Source organism: Jaculus jaculus, chromosome 13 (assembly GCF_020740685.1).
Source record: "Jaculus jaculus isolate mJacJac1 chromosome 13, mJacJac1.mat.Y.cur, whole genome shotgun sequence".
In the NCBI taxonomy this organism is placed as follows: Eukaryota; Metazoa; Chordata; class Mammalia; order Rodentia; family Dipodidae; genus Jaculus; species Jaculus jaculus.
The window spans coordinates 47,145,713-47,169,315 of record NC_059114.1 but is presented as its reverse complement, the minus strand read 5'-3'; the positions used below and the strand labels follow the sequence as shown (position 1 = coordinate 47,169,315).

At 44.1% G+C, this 23,603-nt stretch overlaps 1 protein-coding gene across 3 annotated transcripts in view; it reads right to left on the bottom strand.

Moving 5' to 3' along the window:
* The window catches only part of Sil1 (SIL1 nucleotide exchange factor), a 359,491-nt gene that overhangs the window by 309,450 nt on the left and 26,438 nt on the right, over window positions 1-23,603 (bottom strand). Inside the window, exon 1 of one of the 3 annotated variants that reach the window (XM_045132284.1) lies at window positions 17,118-17,239. The exons of 1 other annotated variant lie outside the window; for it this stretch is intronic. The gene's annotated coding sequence lies outside the window, so the exon portion shown is untranslated. Of the gene's footprint in view, window positions 1-17,117; window positions 17,240-23,603 lie in introns of those variants that run through there. One more of the 3 variants, XM_004652447.2, reaches the window with a different exon arrangement.

Sequence of the window (23,603 nt, the reverse complement as noted above, 5' to 3'; positions counted from 1 at the left end):
CATTCACTCTCGCACATGCTTGCTCGCTCTCCCTCTCTCTCTCTCTCAGATAAATAAAAAATATATGGGCTGGAGAAATGGCATAGCAGCTAAGGCACTTGTCTGAGAAGCCTAAGGAGGACCTAGGTTCAATTCCCCAGAACCCATGTAAGCCAGATACACATGGTAGTACATATGTCTGGAATTTGTCTGCAGTGGCTGTAGGCCTGTCTCTCTTTCTTTCATAAATAAATAAAATAGTATTTTTAAAAAGATGGACAAGCCAGGCATGGTGGCACACACCTTTAATCCCAGCACTCCAAAGGCAGAGGTAAAAGGATGACCATGAGTTTGAGGGCAGCCTGGAACTACAGAGTGAGTTCTAGGCCATCCTAGGAAAGAAAAAAAAAAAAAAAAAAAAAAGACGGACAAGAATTACATCTAAAATTGTCCTGCGGCCTCCAAAGACACATGCACTCAAATGTAACCACACACACATACACGGTAATAATGAGAATGTATTCTCTGGGTTGAATTCCCAGGATCAATAATTTGGAAAATATACACAAAAGTGTATGATGCAAAACCAGTACTGTTTCTTTCCCCATTCTCGGCCACCCAAACTCCTCACCAGAGACATCCTCTACTTTCAGTGTCTTATATTTTCTTCCAGGGAGATCCCAATTGGCTAGTTTCTGCCTCTGTTGAGAATCTCAACACTCTCATTCCTACAAGGAAAAGCCAAGCATGTAAATACTGCCAGGGGAACCTCAGAAACTACAAAAAGAATGAGAGCCAGTGGGAAGATATCACCCTGCAAAAGGTTCCATGAAGGCTCAGGCTCCCTTCTGCATATTATACTGCTTTGCCCTTCAGCTAGCCACATTTAGGCAATGATTTTATATATGACCCTTTCAGCTATATTTGTTCACGAAGAGCTTTCCTCTCAGTGAGGTCATTAACAGAAGTGGTTGTGGCTCTACCAGCCTGGCCACCAGACTCACTCAAGCAGCCAGAAGTAACAACTAGCAAACGTGCCTCAGCAGATACTATGGACAAGAGCAAAGCTTATAGTAGTCTCAGGGTTACTGTCTTGCTAGGATCAAAAGTTGCTTACCCGGTAAAATCAGAATACAAGGGAGAATCAAGCAGAACTCAGTGATGTTCTACAGGATTCAGCCCAAGAGATTACATCTCTACTTTAAAAAATTACAATAGGGGCTGGAGAGATGGCTTAGCGGTTAAGCACTTGCCTGTGAAGCCTAAGGACCCCGGTTCAAGGCTCAATTCCCCAGGACCCACATTAGCCAGATGCACAAGGGGGCACATGCATCTGGAGTTCATTTGCAGTGGCTGGAAGCCCTGGCGCATCCATTCTCTTTCTCTCTGCCTGTTTCTCTCTCTGTCGCTCTCAAATAAATAAGAATAAACAAAAAATATATATATTTTAAAAATTACAATAAACCAGAAATGGTGGCACACACCTTTAATCCCAGCACTCAGGAGGCAGAGGCAGGAGGATTGCCATGAGTTCAAAGCCACCCTGAGACTTCGTTGTGAATTCCCGGTCAGCCTGGGCTAGAGTGAGACCCTACCTCAAAAAAAAAAAAAAAAATTACAAGACGCTCTCCACCAGAGCTAGGCTTTCACCAACACTCCCTGAAAAGCATTCACAGAATGCCCTCTACTCTCTCTGCTCCACAGAAAGTAGGGGAACCTGCCACACCCAAAGGTCACAAGCCAGTGGCTTGTAGGTCAAATTGGATCACAAATGGGAGTCCCTAGAGATTTCATGTAAAGTCTGAATTTGGGGCTTCTCTTAAAATAAATACAATATATCCAGGTACAGTGGCACATGCTTTTAATCTCAGCACTCAGGAGGCAGAGGTAGGAGGATCACCATGAGTTTGAGACCTCCCTGAGACAACATAGTGAATTCTAGGTCAGCTTGGGCTAGAGTGAGACCCTACCTCGAAAAACCAACAATATGTATGTGTGTGTACATATGTGAGCTTAAACAGTCCAGGGTAACACAGGCCCACCATTCCTGCTGCTTCACACTGACTGTTCCCTTCCCTTTCTGGTCCTGAAAAAAATCCAAGTTGAAGACTACCAGCCAGTGAATTACAGCAATGCAGCAAATGATGATGGATACTTTAGTTGACCAAAAAGCAAGCCTTTTATGCTAACAAGCTTTTAACAAGCACTGTCTCTGTACCAGGAACTGTGTTGGGGGAGAACCAAAGAGGAATAAGGAAGGCAGTTTCTAAAGGAATTTCTAATCCAATTGGGAACATAAGACATATTCAAAGAAATCAGTTTTACATATGAAGGACTTTCAGAATGGAGCATGGTGAACTCACTGTAACTGGGGATCAAGGAGTGCTGCAGGGAAGAAGTAGGATTTCAATACCCAGGGTTACCATTTCCCAGACTTTCATGTACTCATTTCAACATTTATGGTGTCAATATTACACTCAGCACCATGCTAAAAGACACAAAATAAAGCAGCTCATATAAGAGACAAATAACTAAACTGCAATGAGGTGTGCTGAATTCAGTAAGCAAGGTGTTGCTGTGGGGATACAGAAGAGGAGGTACTGAAGAAGATGGATCTGCAGCATATAGTAGGCACCACAGTAAGTAGACTCTGGGCAGAACTGGCGGAGATGCAAACACAGGCATGCTTGGAGGACCATATGGAGCGGTTTATCAGGAGCAGAGGGACATGTAAGTAGTAGCTCACTATATAATTCAAGCGGTAGGATAGGGACACACTGCCACAGGCTTGGAACGCCAGGACAATTTTACAGCAGTGGGTGCCATGGAAGGCTTCCAAGACTGTTTTCACTGATTAGCACGGCATATACAAAGACCCAAAGCAGCAAATCGGAAGCAAGAAATCAAAGCTGGTTTCTATTATAACTCAGAAGAACATACTAGGAAACAGGGGAAGCAAAAGATTAGGTAAGAAACTACAGGGGGTTGCCAAAAATTTTTAAACAATATTATTTCCTTAAATTTCTTTCTTTTTTTGTTGTTTTTGTTTTTTGAGGTAGGGTCTCGCTCTAGCCCAGGCTGACCTGGAATTCACTATGTATTCTCAGGGTGGCCTCAAACTCACAGAGATCCTCCTACTTCTGCCTCCTGAGTGCTGGGATTAAAGGTGTGTGCCACCACACCCGGCTCAGTTTTGGCTTTTTAAAACAGGGTCTTGGAGCTGGAGAGATGGCTCAGAGGTTAAAGATACTTGTTTGAAAGCCTGATGGCCTGGATTCAATTCCAAAGTACCCATGTTTTAAAAAAACAAAACAGGGTCTCATATAGTTCTAGCCAGAATTCATTGGAGAGTTGAGGATGACCTTGAACTCTTGATACTCTAGCTCCACCTCTAAGTACTGGGATTATTAAGTATGTTCCACTACACACAGCCCCATTATAAAACAAAAAGGAGGGCTGGAGAGATGGCTTAGCAGTTAAGGCCTTTGCCTGCAAAGGCAAAGGACCACGGTTCAATTCTCCATGACCCACCTAAGCCAGATGCACAAGAGGGCGCATGCATCTGGAGTTCGTTTGCAGTGGCTGGAGGCCCTGGCGTACCCATTCTCTCTCTGTCTCTCTTTCTCTGTCTCCGTTTCTCTGTCAAATAAATAAGTAGCTACAGATAGATACTATTATTCCCATTCTACAGATCATGAAACTAAGGCTTAGAGAAAATAAGCAACTTACACACTAACAGCTAGCAGACAGCAAGACATGAATCCAAGAAAGCCTGACCCCAAAGTATTCTTAAACTGCTGTGACATATATTCATTATCTTTCTCTTTTAGAGATGGATTTAAGGTTTGCTTCAGTCACCAGATACAGTCCACTGGCGTATGCAGCCCCATTCTTTACAGAAAACAAAGCTGTCTGGCCAGAGCACTATTTTTCTGTTTCTAATGCAGGAGATGATTTCAAATCTCATTTCCTCTGAGGTAAGAGCAAGAGGGAAGGGACTTTAACGTGAGCAGAAGACAAACTAGCATGAGAGACAAAACTTTCAACAGTAAGGATTTTAAGATAATGGAGGAGGGAGTGCCTTGAAAACGGAAAGGCAGCCTGAGTTACATAAGACTCTGTCTCCAAAAAAACAAAGAATGGAGAGATGATTCAGCGGTTAAGCGCACTTCCTGCACCAGCATGAAGGTGAGGGCATGGGGGGGGACCACTATAATTTGAATCTCCAGAACCCACATAACAGCTGGGTTTGACCACATGCCTCTATCCCCAGTACCACAAAAGAGAGCAGAGACCAGGGAATCACCTGGGCTCATGAAAAGCTCCAGTATCAGTAAGAAACGTGGCTCAAACAAGAACACGTAGAAGGGTGATGGAACGGACATCAAAATTTTGTGCCATTTTATATTGGATACAGTAAATGAGGTAACAATGTGTCCAAAGTGCATATTGAACCATGGTATTCAATAGAAATTTGTTGAATTTGTCATTAAAAAAAAAAAAAATTCTGTTCCAGTCACCCACAGGATAGTGCATGGGGTGTTGAAAGGCCACATGCCAGTGTATACATCACACACAGCACATTATATATACATAAGTAACCTCAAAAATAAAAATAAGAGCCGGGCGTGGTGGTGCACGCCTTTAATCTCAGCACTTGGGAGGCAGAGGTAGGTGGATCGCCATGAGTTCAAGGCCACCCTAAGACTGCACAGTGAAATCCAGGTCAGCCTGAGGTAGAGTAAAACCCTGCCTTGAGAAACCAAAATAAATAAATAAATAATATATATACATATAATAAAAATATAATAAAATTGAGGGCTAGAGAGATGGCTTAGTGGTTAAGTGCTTGCCTGTGAAGCCTAAGGACCCCAGTTTGAGGCTCGATTCCCCAGGACCCACGTTAGCCAGATGCACAAGGGGGCACACACATCTGGAGTACGTTTGCAGTGGCTGGAGGCCCTGGCGCACCCATTCATTCTCAATCTCTGTCTCTCTGCCTCTTTCTCTCTCTCTGTCTGTCACTCTCAAATAAATAAAAATGATTTTTAAAAATAAAAAAAAATTGATTTGTTTTGAGAGACAGAGAAAGAGATGGGGGAGGAGGAAAAAGGGGTGCACCAGGGTCTCTAGCCACTACAAACTCCAGACACATGTGCCTCCCTGTGCATCTGGCTTATGTGGGTACTGGGGAATCAAACCAGAGTCCTTAGGCTCTGCAAGCAAGAACCTTAACTGCTAAGCCATCTCTCTAGCCCAAAAATTGACTTTTTAAAGTCCATTTACAAAAAATGGGGGCTGGAGTGGTGGCTTAGCAGTTAAGCGCTTGCCTGTGAAGCCTAAGGACCCCAGTTTGAGGCTCATTTACCCAGGACCCATGTTACCCACATGCACAAGGGGGTGCACGCATCTGGAGTTCGTTTGCAGTGGCTGATGCCCTGGCGCGCCCATTCTGTCTCTATCTCCCTCTGCCTCTTTCTCTCTGTTGCTCTCAAATAAATAAAAATAAACAAAAAAAAAACTTTAAAAAAATTGTATCAACTTTCCTTACCAGACCTTTTATATGCATCTCGGTTGTCTTTTTTTGTTTGTTTGCTTGTTTTTGCTTTTCAAGGTAGGGTCATGTCCTAGCCCTAAGCCGACCTGGAATTCACTATGCAGTCTCAAGCTGGCCTCAAACAGTGATCCTTCTACATCTGCCTGCTGAGTACTGGGATTAAACATGTACACCCTCATGCCTGGCTGCATCTCAGACACTTTATTCAGTTTGTAGAAGCCTTTTCACTTCACCAGGTAGAAGGATAAACTATATGTACACAAGTGAATAGATGTGGAGGTCAGTTTACCAATTTCTGTGCTATTCCATGCCTGTGGTAATTAGAAGGCACATTCAAGGAACCTCCTCTGGGAGCTTCATGGCCAATGATGAGCCAAACTCAGAAACCTGTCCCTCCCCACTTCCTTGCACATGTGAAAGATGACATGTGCTAAACTTCAGACACTAATTGCCTAAAGACTCCAATGCCCAGTCTGGGCACATGGGGCCAACAGAGGAGAATAACCTAAAACATGGAAGTCCCATAAGGCACCATAGAAGCAGACAGTAAACTAAACACCTCAAAAGTTTGGTGGAGCCCAGACAGAAATTTTTTCTCCCTGACCTCCACATCTACCCTCATTTTATTTCTTCTACAACTCCCTTACCGACAATAGGCTTTGAAGAAACAATCTCTTTTTTTGTTGTTGTTTTGATTTTTTATATTTATTCATTTGTGAGGAGAAAGGGAGAGAAATGAATCAGTGCAAGTGAATTCTAGATGTAAGAGCCACTCATACGGCTTTACATGAGAAATGAAAATTGAACCTGGCAGCCTTTGAAAGCAAGTGCCTTAACCACTGAGCCAACTCCCCAGTCCTGTTTTGTTTTTTTGTTTCTTTTTGGTTTTAAGGTAGGATCTCACTCTGGCCCAGGCTGACCTGGAATTCACTATGTAATCTCAGGGTGGCCTTGAACTCACAGTGATCCACCTACCTCTGCCTCCTGAGTGCTAGGATTAAAGGCGCCAAGAGTGTTTTGTTTTTTTAAATATATTTCATTTACTTATTTATTTATTTATTTGCGAGAAAAAGGCAGAGAGAGAGCGAGGGAGGGAGGGAGGGAAGGAGACAATGGGCACACCAGGGCCCCAAGCCACCATAAATGAACTCCATATGCACGCGCCACCATGTGCATCTGGCTTACATGGGTCCTGGAGAATCGAACCAGGATCCTTTGGCTTTGCAGGCAAACGCCTTAACCACTACACCATCTCTCCAGCCCTTTTCAATTTTTTAAAATATATTTTATTTACTTACTTATTTATTTGAGAGAAAGAGGCAGAGAGTTTTTTTTTTTTTTTTTTTTTTTTTTTTTTGAGATAATCTCACACCTTAGTTCAAGATGTCCTTAAACTTGCATTGTAGTGAGGCTGACCTGGAATTCATGATCTTTCTGCTTCAGCCTCCCAAGTGCTGGGATTATATGTGTGCCACCATTCTCAGCTTGAAAAAAAAGAAAGAAAGAAAGATAGATAGATAGATAGATTTGAAATAACTTTGAAAAGGGCAAACAATATCTGTTTAAAAAAATATTAGAAATTAAGCCAGGTGTGGTGGCGCATGCCTTTGATCCCAGCACTCGGAGCCAGAGGTAGGAGGATCACCGTGAGTTCAAGGTTACCTTGAGACTACATAGTGAATTCCAGGTCATCCTGAGCCAGAGTGAGACCCTACCTCAAAAAAAAAAAAAAAAAAAATTAAAAACTGGGCTGGAGAGATGGCTCAGAAGTTAAAATCCTTGTTTGCAAAGGCTAATGACCCAAGTTCAGTTACCAAGTACCCATATAAAGCCAGATGCCCAAAGTGGCGCACACATCTGGAGTTTGTTTGCAGTGGCTGGAGGCCCTGGCATGTCCATACTGTCTGTCTATCTTCTAGCTCTCTCTGCTTGCAAAGAGATCTATTTTTTAAAAAGAAAATACTAGAATTATCAGTAAAGCAGAAATGTCATTCTTACAAACATACCAATTCTGTGCTGGAGAGATGGCTTAGCGGTTAAGCGCTTTCCTGTGAAGCCTAAGGACCCCGGTTCGAGGCTCGGTTCCCCAGGTCCCACGTTAGCCAGATGCACAAGGGGGCGCACGCGTCTGGAGTTCGTTTGCAGAGGCTGGAAGCCCTGGCGCGCCCATTCTATCTCTCTCCCTCTATCTGTCTTTCTCTCTGTGTCTGTCGCTCTCAAATAAATAAATAAATAATTTTAAAAAATGCCAATTCTCTTTCTAATAAATAAATAAAAATATTTTTTAAAAAACTCAGTGAGGGGGCTGGAGAGATGGCTTAATGGTTAAGTGCTTGCCTGTGAAGCCTAAGGACCCCGGTTCGAGGCTCGGTTCCCCAGGTCCCACGTTAGCCAGATGCACAAGGGGGCGCACGTGTCTGGAGTTCGTTTGCAGAGGCTGGAAGCCCTGGCGCGCTCATTCTCTCTCTCTCCCTCTATCTGTCTTTCTCTCTGTGTCTGTCACTCTCAAATAAATAAATTTAAAAAAATTAAAAAAAAAAAAACTCAGTGAGGGCTGGAGAGATGGTTTAGTGGTTAAGGCGCTTGCCTGTGAAGCCTAGGGACCCATGTTCAATTCTCTAGACCCCACATAAGCCAGATGCACAAAGGTGAGGCAAGCACAAGGTCACATATGGCCACTAGGTGGCGCAAGAATCTGGAGTTCAATTGCAGTGGCTGAGGCCCTGGTGTGCCAATGTCTTTCTCTGTCTCTCTCTTGCTCTCTCTAAAAATTAAAACTCAATGAGCACCTTAATAAAATGTATTTATTTGGCATGTATTTGTGTATTATGAAGGAGACACGTGTGTGTGTGTGTGTTTTGAGACAAAAGGGCAGCAACAAGTGTCTCCAATTGTTTTCCATCTTATTTTTGAGATAGGGTCTATCACTGAACCTAGAGCTTACCAATTCAGCTAAATTAGCTGGGCAGTGAGACCCTAGGATCCTCCCATCTCTGCCTCCAAGTGCTGAGGTCACAAGCACCTGCCACCATGCCTGGCTTTTATGTGGACACTGAAGAGCCACATACACTCAGAAACATGTCCCATGGGGCCTGGAACATAGGAGGGCACTGAAGATCCACATACGCTCAGACGGCCAGCACTCTCCCACTGAGCCATCTCCCCGACCTCAGTGTGCTCCTCAGCCCTGGAAGCATGTCCCACGGGGCCTGGAGCATAGTAGGGCCAGGAGAAAGCTTAGTGGAATGGCCAAATGTCCTGCTGATGACCACAGACCCATGGGATGGTAGTGCACAGTGCAACGAAATTGGAAAGAACTTTGGAGTCAGACCTTGGTTTAATTCCTAGCTGCACCAAGATTTCTTTAAATCATTTTAAAAATATTTTATTTATTAACAAGCACAGAGAGATAAAGAAAAGATAGAGAAAATGAGTACATCAGGGCCTCCAGCCACAACAAAGTCCAGACATATGCACCACTTTGTGCACTTGCCTTTACTTGTGTACTTGGGAATCAAACCCAAGCCATTGGGCTTTGCAGGCAAGTACCTTAACTGCTGGGTCATCTCTCCAACCCCAAGGTTTTTTGAAATTATTATTATTTTTTGTTTATTTTTATGTATTTCTTTGATAATGGCAGAGAGAGAGAGAGAGAGAATGGGCGCGCCAGGGCCTCCAGCCACTGCAAACGAACTCCAGACGTGTGCGCCCCCTTGTGCATCTGGCTAACGTGGGTCCTGGGGAATCGAGCCTTGAACTGGGGTCCTTAGGCTTCACAAGCAAGTACTTAACCACTAAGCCATCTCTCCTACCCTAAAATTATTTTATTTTGTGCCACTCTGTGCATCTGGCTTTACGTGGGTACTAGGGAACTGGACCAGGGCCTTTAGGTTTTGCAAGGAAGCACCTAAACCACCGAGCGAGCTCTCCAGCCCCATGAACATAAGTTCTCAGGCTTTGCCAGCAAGTGCCTTAACTGCTAAGCCATCTCTCCAGCCCAAGATTTTTTTAATTGGACAGGATCTTGCTGTGCTGCCTAGGCTGGTCTCAAAACTCATATTCAGAGGAAATGTTCTCATTCATCAGCTTCCCCTAGAGCTGGGACTAACATCATGTGCCAGCACTCCTGTCTTCTACCACATGTTGCACTGTTTGTTTGTTTTGTGTGTTTTGAGAGAGAGTGTATGGGCATTCCAAGGTATCTTATCACTGCAAACTCCAAACACATATGCCACAGTGTGCATCTGGCTTACATGGGTACTGAGGAATTAAACACTCCTGGCATGCTTTACAAGCAAGTGCCTTTAACCACTTAACCACCTCCTCAGCACCCACCAAGGTTTTGGGTTTTTTTGTTTGTTTGTTTGTTTTTGTTTTTGTTTTTTTGTTGTTTTTTTTTTTTTTTGAGGGTCTCACTCTAGCCCAGGTTGACCTGGAACTCACTCTGCAGACCCAGGCTGGCCTCAAACTCACAGCAATCCTCCTACCTCTGACTCATGAGTGCTGGGATTAAAGGGGTGCACCACCATACCCAGCAGAACCTCATGAAGGTTTTTAACCTTACTAAAATCATTTATCCTCACTAAGCTTCCATTTCTTCATCTATAAAATGGGAAATACTGGGCTGGAGAGATGGTTTAGCAGCTAAGGCATGTGCTTGCAAAGCCAAAGGATCCCAGTTCTATTCCCCAGAACCCATGTAAGCCAGATGCACAAGGGGGCACACATGTCTGGAATTCGTTTGCAGTGGCTGGAGGCCCTGGCGTGTCCATTCATTCTCTCCCCCCCCCCTTCTTTCTGTCACTCTCAAAATAATAAATAATTTTTTTAAGTATTTTTAAAATTCCACAGAGGAGGGGTTGGAGTGAGGGATCAGAGGTTAAAGGTGTTTTCTTGCAAAGCCTGCTGGTCTAAGGTCAATTCCCCAGTGCCCACAGAAGCCAGATAGACATTAGTTTGCAGCAGCAAGAAATCCTAGTGTGCTAATACGCACACGTAATTGCAATTATATATTTTTTTTAATTCCACAAGGGCCAGGCATGGAGGCACATGCCTTTAATCCCCGCACTTGGGAGGCAGAGGTAAAAGGACCACTGTGAGTCAGAGGCCAGCCTGGAGCCACAGAGTGAATTCCAAGTCAGCCTAAACTAGAATGAGATCCTACCTGAGGGGTTGGGGGAATCCCACAAGGGCTGTGCATAGCATTGCATACCTTTAATCCCAGCACATGGGAGGCAAAGATAGGAGGATCACTGTGAATTCAAAGACAAGCCTGAGACTACAGTGAGTTCCACATCAGACTGGACCAGAATGAGACCCTACCTCTTCCAAAAAAAAAAAAAATTACACAAGGGATTGTGAAGTGGGGGGGGGTCTCAAAACATAATAAACAAAAAGCTAGCACTTGATTAAATGAACCCAAAGGGGTGGACCCAGTTGCACAGGGACAACAAGCTCCTTAATGGCCCTGAGTAGGGTAATCAATTGCCTCCACTTCCCTGAACTTTGCTGACCCGGGGGGAAGAAAGTCCCACATCTGAGAAATACCTCTGCCCAAAAAAAACTGAAATGGTTATTCACCTTTCTTATGGGGGACATCAATGAAGGAATTTCTACCTCACAAATGAGGGAACATGAAGGATCCATAGCCCTTCGGCAGCATTCTTCAGAAAAGACTGGCATCTGCCACTTGCGTAGCGTAGCTCTGAGCTCTTGATCCCTCACCTCTAAAGCCTTGGCATACACTGTTATTCATACATTGCCTATGCTACTTCCTTCTCAATACCAAAGCCATGGGCAAGATTAGGAAGATGAGGGCAGACTCTGCTGGCAATCAACACAACCACACCCATGTTTATGACTGCCTGGTGGAACCTGAGGAAACTCCAAACAGGGGCTGACCACAGTTCTGTTGCTGTTGCACCCTCCTTAGCTCCAGGGTAGAAGGCTGCACAAGTGAGGATGTCAGAAGTAAACTCACAAATCAGGAGGCTTCATGAGGTTCTCCATGTGTCTGAGAAACTTGAGTCTTTGTTTGTTTGGGTTTTTTTGATATTTTTTATTTATTTACAAGCAGAGAGATAGAAGAGAGACAGAGAGAATGGGTGTGCCAGGGCCTCAAGCCGCTGCAAACAAACTCCAGATGCATGCGCCATTTGTTAGGCTTTGCCTTGAGTGCCTTAACAAGCTCTCTTTCCAGCCCCCCCCCTTTTTTGTATTTGTTTTGGCTTTTGTTTTTCAAAGTAGGGTTTTGCTCTACCAGGCTGACTTGGAATTCACTATGTAATCTCAGGGTGGCCTTGAACTCATGGAGAACCTCCTACCTCTGCCTCTCAAGTACTGGAATTAAAGGCATGCTTAACTTGAATCTTTTACACATGTATATATTTTATATATCAATACTTCTTTATATTGTTCTAAAGACAAACTCAGTTTTTGTTGATACAAGGAGCTAGGCATTACCTAAAGCTATTCTCCCCTTCAATCCCTCTCAATAGTGAAATCCTTGGTGACAGTAGTAAAGAGAAAAAAGCAAGGGGAAGGATATTCCCTCTTCAGACCACATATAATTAAAACACATAGCTCTCTCATGTAGAAAACCAAAGTTTGCAGCTTAAGACCAACTCAGAGAAGGTTAAAGTATTCAGCCTTGCTCAAAGAGAGAAAAGATTAGCTCCACAAGGCTGGCTCTCCAAATTGACACCAAATCTAGGAGTCAGAGAAGCCTGGGCTACAGAGCGTGATCTAAACACCAACTGGGACCCCAGAGAAAAGTTCTCAGGAATACACAACCAAGCCAGCACTGCAGGAATGCTCCAACTTTCACCCGTGAAAGAGGCTCACTCACAGGGAACTGGCAGAGGGTCAGCCTCTGCAACACAGCTTCCTTAAGACTGAAGGTGAAGGAGGCGGCAAGATGAGCTATGAGAGCATGAATCTACACAAGTGAAGAGGAAGCGGAAATGGACACCTTCCCTTTAGAGACTCGTGTTCCTATGAACTTTCTCATTAACAGCAACTCTATGGACCAGGATTTAGCTCAACTGTAAAGTAATGTGTCTAGCATCCACAAAACACTGAGGTTTTTCAAATATTTTATTTATCTATTTATTTGAGAGGAAGAGGCAGAAAGAGAGAGGGTGGGGGGAGAATGGGTGCACCAGGGCCTCTAGCCACTGCAATGAACGAACTCCACAAGTATGTGCCACCTTGTGCATCTGGCTTTACATGGGTACCAGGAGAATCCAACCTGGGTCCTTAGGCTTTTCAGGCAAGCACCTTAACCACTGAGCAATTTCTCTAGCCCAAAGCACTGAGTTTTAATCTCCAGGATCGCAAAGAAAACAACAAGAAAGAAGGGAAGAAAGACAGAGAAAGAAGGAGGATCAGTTAGGCATGGTGGTGCACACCTTTCTTTAATCACAGCACTAAGGAAGTGGAGGCAAATGAATGGTTGTGAGTTCAAAGCCAGCCTATGACTACGTAGTGAATTCCAGGTCAGCCTGGGCTAGCAGGAGACCCTACCCCGAAAATACAAAAAAGGGAGAAGGCAGGAAGGGAAGAATGGAGGAAGAGCAGGACAGAAGAAAAAGGAAGTCTTCATCTTCATCCCTGAGGGTGAAAACAAGCATTTATTGTATTCCTATGTCCCAAGGGTGTGTGTGTCACACACACACACAAATATATGCATTTGTATATGTGTGTATATATAATAATACTCAAAAGATGGATATATACATATCACTTAGCCATCTTTTGAGTTAAAAGATGGATATATATACATATGTCATTTAGCCATCTTTTGAGTATCATTCCCATCTTAAGCAGTAGAAAACTTCACCTAAAGGTGAAGTAATGCCCCCAAGGTCATAAAGCCAATAAGTATTAGGATTAAAACTCATGCTTACCACACTCTAAAAATCTGTTATGTCCATTTTAAAAGAATTAATAGCCAAGCATGGTGGTACATACCTTTAATCTCAGAACTTGGGAGGCAGAGCTAAGAGGATCACTGTGATTTCAAGACCAGCCTGAGACTACATACTGAACTACAGGTCAGTCTGGGCTAGAGCAAGAGCCTACCTCAAAAAAAGAACCACACCCCCAACACCTCAGCACTGAAGCAGACCAAAAATGAACCCAACATGGCTCAGGGAAATCTTGCGGAAGAGGGGGCGGAAAGAATGTCAGAGTCACATGTTGGGTCATGATTTGCAGAGACATCTATCATACCAATAACTGGGGGCTAGCTCCACAATGCACGAACCATTTTCATTAACAAGGAGGGTCTAATGGGAGGGGGTAGATCACAGATGAGCCTAAATAATGGTACCAAACTGCCTGTATTTACTGAAAAGAAAACTAATAAATTAAATTAAAAAAAAAAAAAGAACCACAAAGAAAAAAAAAAATTAGCCAGGCCTGGTGGCACACAACTTTAGTCCCAGCACACAGGAGGTAGAGATAGGAGGATTGCCATGAGTTCGAGGCCACCCTGAGACTACTCAGTGAATTCCAGGTCAGCCTGAGCTAGAATAACCTACCTTGAAAATATATATATATGTATATTCAGCCAGATGTTGTGGAACACACCTGTAATCCCAGCATGGAGAGGAAGAAGCAGGAAGATCAAGAATTCAAGGCCACATCTGAATGCATAAGAGACTCTGTCTCAAAAAGAAAGACCTGTTAATTCATCTAAAGACAAGTCAAGGGGGAAAGTTGCTTAACCATGTGCCATTTGGAATCTTTATTTATTTATTTTTTTAGAGAAAGTGTGTGTGTGTAAATGAATGGGCACCCCAGGGCCACCTGCCACTGAAAACAAACTCCAGACACATATGCCACTTCTGGAATGATGTGGATACAGGGTAATCAAATCTGGGCCAGCAGACTTTGCAAGCAAGCACCCCTACCCACTGAGCCATCTCTCCAGCCCCTGTATTTGTTTTAAATTTTTTTAACATATTTATTTATTTATTTGCAAGCAGAGACACAGAGAAAAGGGAGACAGTGAGAAAGGGTGCATCAGGGCATCCAGCCACCATAAACGAACTCCAGATCCATGTGCCACCTTGTGCATCTGGCTTCACGTGGATACTGAGGACTTAAACCTGGGTCCTTAGGCTTTGCAGGCAAGCACCTTAACCACTAAGCCATCTCTCCAGCCCTAGAATTGTTTTTTATTTCTTTTTCTTTTTATTGACAATTTCCATAACTGTAAACAATATCCCATGGTAATTCCCTCCCTCTCCCCCACTTTCCTCTTTGAAACTCCACTCTCCATCATATCCCCTCCCCCTCTCAATCAGTGTTTTATTTTGATGTCATGATTTTTTCCTCCTATTACGATGGTCTTGTGAAGGTAGTGTTAGGCACTATAAGGTCATGAATATCCAGGCCATTTTTTTTTAAAGGTTACACTGTCATGTATTAATCAAAGTAATCTAAAGATACACAAACACAATTTCAGATGTGTATTTTCAAAACTGCTTTGGCAACTAGGAATATCTAGGGATATCATAGTCAATAACGTGCTTGCTATGCAAGCATGAGAAACTAAGTCCAGACCTCCAGAGCCCATGTAAAATGTTGGTGTGGTGAAGTACACCAGGATCAGGAGATAGACACATGAAGATCCCAAGCTACCTTCAAACTGGTGACCTCTGGATTCAGTAAGAGACCATCTCAAAATAAGGTGGAAAGCAATAGAGGAAGACTCTCAATGGCCTCTGACCTCCCTACACATGTCCATACATGTGTACATGCACACATATGAACATGCATGCACACATGTTCACACACACACAATAGGCATACCACTTAGGTGATGCCACCTTCAGCTCCTACACATAGCATGGGAAGGACAGCAACAGTGGAGATTAAGTTCTACTATATTTGTGATTTTGAAATGCATTTTATTATTTTTTATTTTCACTTAACTTGCCCTTTTTCACTACCATGAGACATACCAGGGCTCAAAATTGCCTCAGCAGAGAAACAAATAATACCCTTCAGAAAACAGTATCAAAGTACCAGGCAATGTTCTATTTCTGTTTTGTCAGATGCCTACTAACATTCTCTCCACATTCATCATCAGTAAAATGAAGAAAGTCTTCTCTATTGCCATTTTCATCAGAACAGCACATTTATTAACTAGCAGGTTAAATTCATTAGCCAAAACATAGGTTAAGGTAAATCTGATGTATGGCAACACCATCTTAATCATCCAAGGACCATATTCCCAAATAAGACCACCGACCAAATCCTGATCCATGTTACTGTAAACATCAACCCTAACGTTGCATTCTGGTTCCCATTAAAATTGTATCCAGTTCTCAAATCTGTCTATACTTTAATCAAGAAGGAAAAGGGAAAAAAAAAAAAAAAAAACCTTTGACTGGAGAGCTAAAAAGGCATACACAAAAATCTTTCACACTGTCAAAACAAACACTGTTAGTATTTGTAAACACATCAGTTTCTTCTCTTAGCAAATATGGAATACATTTTCCTCCTGCCTACCTAGTGTGGGTTAGTCTAACCAAACCTCAAAGCAATTTGTAGTTTTGTTTTGTTTTGTTTTAATGAGATGGGAGAGCCAGCTGGGCTTGAATAGAAGCCAGGCATTTTAAAATATGTATTAAAAAACTAGAAAAATAATATACATATATATATGTATATATATATATATGGGCACATATATATCTCCTATAGCCCAGTCTGCCCTTGAAACTCTCAAACTACCTGAGATTGGCCTTGAACTCATAATCCTCCTGCCTCCACCTCCCCAGAGCTGAGTTAACAGAGGATAGAACCCAAGGCTTCTGGTATACTAAGCAAGCACTCTACCAAGTGAGCTACATCCCCAGCCCTAATCAATGCATTTTTAAAAATTATTTTAGCAGTCACCTACCACCTACAGTGCAAAAGAAGGTCCTACTGGCTTCTCAGCTGTTGGACATTTCTGAATTCCCACCCTTTCCCATCAAAACGAGGACGCCACAGCCGCCTGAATGAGAGCCACCTGATATGAACAGCAGGTGGTGTCCATACACCACCACTTTATCCCAAATTCCTGGGGCAGTCTACAGATTATGCATAAATTACCTAGGTAATTTATAATCCGTAATCTCGACTAGAATAGCAGGCCTTCCATCTGTCAGGACAAAAGAAAATATGCAATGGGGGGCAGGGAGGGTACAATTTCACATGAAGAGACTCGAAGGTCCTGACCAACAACCAAATTGTCAACCCCGGAGGGGTCTTGGAGAGCAACGAATTCAGCCCTTCTTGGGACATATGCGAAACACTGGAGGGGGGTGGAATGAAAGGTAAAACAGATGAGCCAGAAGTCACTGCCCATCTCCAGTCGTGGCAGGGGTTGGGACGTCTCCACTGGAAAAGATAAGAGAAGGCAGCCCTGGGGATGCCAGCCCGGGGCCCACCGGAACATGGCTTTGGACACTCTAGGGCGGATGTGCTGGAACCCCGGGTCACTGTTGGAAAGGCGCCGAGAACACTACCGGCAGCAGGCCCGGGCCGGCGCCCAGCGGCGGGGTCAGCGGGCTCTCACCGCCCCTACCTTCGGCTTTCCGCACGGCAGCCCGGGGGCACACACAAGCCCCACAATTCCAGGCGGCCGCGGCGGCAACCCGCTCCTCCTGCGCAAACGCGGCGGCGGCGGCTGTCAGAGCCCGCGAGCGCGCGGCTGTTACGTCGTCCGCGGCCTCGGCCAATCGCAGCCTGCCACGACACCGCCCGCCTCGCCCCGCTTCCGGCGGGGGCGTTGGCCCCGCCCCCGCGTCTCCCTCCGCGCCGCCGCGGGGTTCTTCTCTCGGGCCGTGTTCTTCCCTCCGCGGGGGGCAGCCTAGCTGCCCACCTACAACTTCGGCTCCTTGTTGGCTTTCCCAACAACCTAACTGCTTTCTAGCGGGAGGATCCTCGGAAAGAAACCCGAGAGGGGGTGGGCGGGAGGTAAAAATAAATCACGCCATCATGACTCAGTTTGTGATACAAACTCAACCTCTAGCAATAAATAGCCCTTTTGAAAATTCATGCAAAAGTAAGACCACCCATGGTCACTCGCTTTACGTGGTGTATTGGGTGCACTTTTGAAAACGATCAGTTATTTTACAAATAGAGTCACGCGCAGTTCGAAATCTACCGCTGAACGTCTTGTTTGATACTTGCCGTATGGTGTACATCCATTAAATAATTTCACAGGCTTGAAGTTGCACTCCCTTTTTTAATAAGTGGAGAGACAAAGGTTATAAAAAGGCTAAAAGGTTTTTCACAGAGCCATGCAGTGAGGAAGCGTTAAACTGGGAGTTTAAAGTAGATTTGAGTACCTCCCAAGCCACCTTCTCTTGCCACGAGGTACAGTGCAGTTGGACATGCGAAAGCGGACTGAAGTGGAGGCCAGGGACTCCCGGTCACCCGTGAGTGGAGAGCAGGTAAATCCAAACAAGGTCCTTGAGTGACAGGTCTTCCCCAGGAGACAACCATCAACCTATCTGCAGTTCTTTTTCCTTGTCTGTGCATTAGGCGAGCCATCCGTTTTCCATTCGCCGCCTTCATTATTTTCACTTCAAGCATGTGGGCGGTTGACTTCACAACCACTGAGCAAACTTTGGTCAGCAGTTTCGTACGGGAGAACGAAGGTTTGCTCAGTGGTTTAGAGAGGGAGAGTGTCCCTGTGCAGTAGCTGACCAGATGGTGCCTACCAGTTTATGAAAAAGGTCTAGGAAAGAAAATGGAGAGACTGGAGAGATGACTTAGCCAGACACACCAGTGACACAAGCAGGTAATGTCACACGGGCTCACAAGGGGGCGCACGCGTCTGAGGTTCCTTCACAGCTGCTGAAAGGCACTGACATACCCATATTCTCTCTCTCAAAAAAAGAAGGGGCTGGAAAGATGGCTTAGTGGTTAAGCGCTTGCCTGTGAAACCTAAGGACTCTGGTTCGAGGCTCGGTTCCCCAGGTCCCACGTTAGCCAGATGCACAAGGGGGCGCACGCGTCTGGAGTTCGTTTGCAGAGACTGGAAGCCCTGGCGCGCCCATTTTCTCTCTCTACCCCTATCTGTCTTTCTCTTTGTGTCTGTCGCTCTCAAAGAAAGAAGGAAAGAAGGAAAGGGAGGAAAGAAGATGGAAGGGTGCCAGGGGACAGTTTATTTTCTCATGGTATACTCAGAGGACCAGAGAGAGAGAGGAGCTGAGCCCAGGAATAAGCCTAGCTTGTACAGATAAGTGTACAGTAGTAACTTCCTTGATTTACCATGGAATTAATGTCCCAAAAACCCATAGTAAATTGAAAATACTGTAAGTCAAGGCTGAAGAGATGGCTTAGCAGTTAAGCACTTGTCAGTAAAGCCTAAGGATCCCGGTTCAAGGTTCGATTCCCCAGGGTACGCCAAATGCACAAGGTGGCGCATGCATCTGGAGTTCCTTTGCAGTGGCTGGAGGTCCCGCGCCCATTCTCTAACTGCTTCTTTCTTTGTCAGTCACTCCCAAATAAATAAAAATAAATAAAAATTTTTGAAAAAAAATAATTTAAAAAAAAATACATTTAAAAGTGCTCTGCACTGCACTCTCTATCACACCTATTCCAGAGCTCAGGGTCTATTGCATAGAAGTGGCGGAAAGAATGTTAAGAGCCAACGGAAGGGTAGGACTCCTTTACAACATGCTCCCCCCAGACACAAAATGGCCTGGATATCCATGACCTCACAGTGCCTGAGGCTACCTACACAAAACCATCAGAATAGGAGGAAAAGAGCATGACATCAAAATAAAAGAGAGACTGAGAGGGGGAGGGGAAATGATGGAGAATGAAGTTTCAAAGGGGAAAGTGGGGGGAGGGAGGGCATTACCATGGGATACTGTTTACAATCATGGAAGTTGTTAATAAAAAAATAAAATAAAAGTTTTAAAAAATGCCTTTAAGGGCTGGAAGGATGGCTTAGCGATTAAGGCGTTTACCTGCAAAGCCAAAGGACCCAGGTTCAATTCCCCAGAATCCACATTAGCCAGATGCACAAGGGGGCACACGTGTTTGGAGTTCCTTTGCAGTGGCTGGAGACCCTAGTGCACCCATTCTCTCTCTCTTCCTCTCCCTCTTTCTCAGTCAAATAAATAAAATATCTTTTTTTAAATGCCTCTAAGCGGGGCATGGTGGTGCACGCCTTTAATCCCAGCACTCAGAGGTAGGAGGATCACTGTGAGTTCAAGGCCACCCTGAGAATACATAGTGAATTCCAGGCCAGCCTGAGCTAGAGTGAGATCCTACCTTGAAGAAAAAAAAAAAAAAGCCTTTAAAGGGGCTGAGGAGATGGCTCAGTGGTTAAAGGCACTTGTTTGCCGGGCATGGGGGCACATGCCTTTAATCCCAGCACTCGGGAGGCAGAGGTAGAAGGATCTCCATGAGTTCAAGGCCACCTTGAAACTACACAGTGAATTCCAGGTCAGCTTGGGCTACAGTGAAACCCTACCTCAAAAAAAAAATTTTTAAGGCACTTGCTTGCAAAGCCTGATGGCCTGTGTTTGATTCCCCAGTCCCCACACACAAAGTGCTGCATACATCTGGAGTTCATTTACAATCACAAGAGACCCTGGTGCCCACATATTCTCTCTCTCTCTCTCTCTCCCTTGCAAATAATAAAGAAATAAAAATAATAAAATAGGGCTGGAGAGATGGCTTAGTGGTTGAGGCACTCATCTGCAAAGCCTAAGGACCTAGGTTCAATTCCCCAGTATCCACATAAACCAGATGCACAAGGTGGCACATGCATCTGGAGTTTGTTTGCAGCAACTGGAGGTCCTAGCGTGCCCATTCTCTGTCTGCCTCTTTCATTCCTGTCTCTCTCTTTCTCTCTCTCTGCCTCTTTCTCAAATAAACAAATAAATGTTAAAAAATTTTAATGATAAAATACTCAGGGGTGTGCACGCCTTTAATCCCAGCACTTGGGAGGCAGAGATAGGAGGACTGTTGTGAGAATGAGGCCAGCTTGGGACTGCAGAGTGAGTTCCAAGTCAGCCTTGGCTAAAGTGAGACCCTCCCTCAAAAAAAGAAAAAGAAAGAAAGAAAGAAAGGAAGAAAGAAAGGAAGAAAGAAAGGAAGAAAGAAAGAAAGAAAGAAAGAAAGAAAGAAAGAAAGAAAGAAGGAAAGAAAGAGGGAGGGAGGAGGGAGGGAGGGAGGGAGGGGGGAGGGGGGTGAAAAAAAAACAGCCAAAAATTTCATTTAATATACCTAGCCTACCATTCATAGTTTAACAACAATGCACTGTAGAGTATCTACTCTTTACCCTCCTGTTCTCATGCCTAACTGGCAGCTGCTGCTGCCATCGTCTTGAAGCATGTGAGATTAATCTCATTTATCAACCTGACAGGATTCAGAATCACCTAGGAGACAAATCTATGGGCTTTCAACGAGAGTATTTAGTTTTTGTTTTGTGTTTTCTTTTTTGGCTTTGTGAGGTAGCGTCTCACTCTAGCCCGGGGTGACCTGGAATTCACTATGTAGTCTCAAACTGTCCTGGAACTCACAGCGACCCTCCTACCTCAGCCTCCCAAGTGCTGGGATTAAAGGTATGTGCCACCACGCCTGGCTTCAATGAGGGTATTTAACAGAGGTGAGGAGAATGTGGGTGGGTGGCACCATCCACGGGTTAGGGTCCCATGTGAGGGAGCATGAACATTCATTTATCTCTGCCTCCTGACTGAGGATGCGAGGTGACCAACTATTTCATGTTCCCAGTGCCATGCCTTCCCTGCTGTGATGGACTCAAACCAGGACCCAGAATGACTCCTTCCTCAGATTGTCATGTATTTTGTCATAGCAATGACAAAAGTAACTAATACAAGGTAATATATTTTTGTTTATTATTTTTATTTACTTGCACAGGAAAGTGTACAGTATGCCATGGCCTCCTGTCACTGCAAATGCAAGCTAGACACTTGACATTACTTTCTACTTGTAGCTTACGTGGGCAACTTGGAAATTGAACCTGGCTGGCAAGCTTTGCAAGTAATGCCATTAACTACTGAGCAATCTTCCCAGCCCCTGTTTTGTCTTTTGACACAGAATCTCACTCTATAGCCCTATCTGGCCTGATACTTGCTATTTAGTCTAGGCTGGCCTCGAACTTCCACAAATGCACTCCAGATGCATGTGCCACTTTATGCATTTATCGTTACGTGAGTACTGGAGAATCAAACCTGGGCCTGTGGGCTTTGGAAACAAGCACCTTTAACCTCTGAGCCATCTCCCCAGCTCTTGAAGGCAATCTACTGCATTTATATTTCAATATCTATATAGATAGATAGATAGATAGATAGATAGATAGATAGATAGATAGATACATAGATACATAGATACATAGATACATAGATACATAGATACATAGATATTGATGATATGGATTAGATATAGATATAGGTGGTTGTATTATTTGAGGAGATGTGGAACCTTTAGGTGTTAGGACTTGGCTGGAAGCAGGCAGTCAGTGAAGGCATGTCTTTGGAGGCTATATTCTCTCCATTTCTCCCCATTCCCAGGTTTGCTTCCTGTCCACCATAAGGTCAATATCCCCAGCCACATGCTCCTTGCCACATTCATGTCCTGTCTCATGAATAGGTGCCAAGAATTGATGGTGCCAAGAACTATGGACTGAAAGTATGAACCAAAATAAATCTTTCCTCTCTTTAAATATTTTTATTTGAACAGGGCATAGTGGTGCACGCCTTTAATCCCAGCTCTTGGGAGGCAGAGGTAGGAGGATCGCCATGAGTTCAAGGCTAGCCTGAGATTACATAGTGAATTCCAGGTCAGCCTGGGCTAGAGTGAGACCCTATCTCAAAAAAAGTACTTTACAAGTAGAGAGACAAAGAGAAATAATGGGTATACCAGGGCCTCTTACCACTGAAAACTCTAGACATATTCACCACTTTGTGCATCTGGATTTCTGTGGGTACTGGGAAATTGAACACAGGCCATCAGACTTTGTAAGCAAGGACTTTACTTTTTATTATTTTTTATTTATTTTTGATTTTTCAAGGTAGGGTCTCACTCTAGCTCAGGCTGACCTGGAATTCACTCTGTATTCTTGGGGTGGCCTCGAATTTATGATGATCCTCCTACCTCTGTCTCCTGAGTGCTGGGATTAAAGGCGTGCACCACCACGCCCAGCTTAACAAGCACTTTTAACTGCTGTTCTCTAAGGTAGTTTGTCACAACAACCAAAACTCTGACAAAGATAGCTTGGGAGAAATTCTCAAAATGCAGAATTAGAAGTATACATTCTACTGAATATGCATTGCTTTTGCATGAACAAGAAATCAAAAAGTAAAAGCATAACTTGAACCATTTATAAGTCAGGGACTATCTGCATCATGAGGACAGGTAATAAATACTGAAGAACTATCTATTGCATAAGTGACAAATTACAAAATGAACATACAAATTACCACTGAACTGGAAAAATATTTTAGAAGATATTAACATAGTGCTGTAATATACCCTTAAAAATACAATTTGCTCAAATCTGAGAGAATAAATGAATGCATGGACCAAGAGTAGAGTCCAGCTGAGCCCTGAGCCACGAGCACTCACAGGAACCTAGCTTCCTCCTTGAGACTTTCTGAATGGCTCAGGTATTTGAGGGAAGGCATACTCTCTGGTGCTTATTCCTTGGAAAACCCTACTATGATCTGAATGCCGATATCCCCAAAAGTTTGTACACGGGAACCTAATGCCCAGTGTGATCTTTTAAAAAAAAATTATTTTTATTTATTTGAGAGAGAAAGAGGCTGACAGAAATAGAGAGAGAGAGAATAGGTATACCAGGGCCTCCAGCCACTGTGCCACCTTGTACATCTGGCTTATGTGGGTCCTGGGGAATTGAACCGGGGTCCTGTGGCTTTGCAGGCAAACGCCTTATCTGACAAGCCATCTCTCCAGCCCCAATGTGATCTTCGAAAGAGATGGTGCCTTTAGGTAATGGATATGGTGACCTTTGGCTGGAGATGGAACCTCCCCTAGGGCCTAGTACATGCCCGGCAAGTGTTGTCCC